We start from the raw sequence: 1,065 nt of genomic DNA on the forward strand, positions 1-1,065 counted from the left end.
TGATATTTTCTAAATTCATCTCTTTATGTAAGCTACAAGTTCACGAAGTTTCATTAAAATCAGAATTTGTCACCTCGAGAGGTTCCCTTGTAAGTCATGTTGGATGAGATGGAACTCCCATGAGTTTCCTTGTCACCGATGATTGCGGACATAGTTGATGCAGGATTTAAAAGAAACCATTTTGAGCACATTAAATTTACCCATCTATTATAAATATGTAATAGATGTGATGTATTGATATATACATATATGTATATATATATATGTATAATATATATTGTATATATATATATATTATTGGCTCCAAAGGACGAATTAAATGAGATCAAGAGTAAATTTAATGGGTACCATGAATGGTTGAGATTTACTGAGAAATAGAGAATAACCATTGTATAAGCTTTCTGGATCTTTCTTTGATTGTAAAAGACAATAGAATTATCAATGGCTGCGTTCAGCAGAAGTTAGTGCTACATTAGCGCATCAGGTTGCACTTTCCACCGTTTGAAAATTTTATTGAACGCTCCTAAAATTATAATAAGCATAGTGTGCTATAAAATTGCAAAATATAATTTTAGCTCTTAAAAATAATCGTGGTAAATATAAAAATATTACATGTATTATTATTATAATTATCATAATTATATTTACATAACAAATATTTATTTTTAAATTCTAATCACAATCAAAATATCCTCCTAACCTGTATTGTTTGACAACATAACTCAAATCGCTAAGCAGCAAATGCAGCTTATTAAATTTTTTTTAGAGACGCCTATAAATTTGCAACATGTTTGATAAATATTCGTCATTTTTTTCAGCAAACTGAAAGTACGCTTAATAAGCGTAACGTGTTTTAAAATATAATTATCGATCATTATGGATAAAGAAAACAACAGTAATGAATTTGAGAAATCGTATACTTATAATAATTTGATTTATAAGATCGTGAAAACGAGTGATTCACTACAGATTACAAACCGGTAAAGTTATATTTAAATATACTTTATACAAAGAAAGAAGCGCGCGCGCGCGCACACGCGCCACCCACACACACACACACACACA

This window comes from Mycetomoellerius zeteki, unplaced genomic scaffold (assembly GCF_001594055.1).
Source record: "Mycetomoellerius zeteki isolate Tzet28-1 unplaced genomic scaffold, Tzet1.0 scaffold306, whole genome shotgun sequence".
NCBI classification, from domain to species: Eukaryota; Metazoa; Arthropoda; class Insecta; order Hymenoptera; family Formicidae; genus Mycetomoellerius; species Mycetomoellerius zeteki.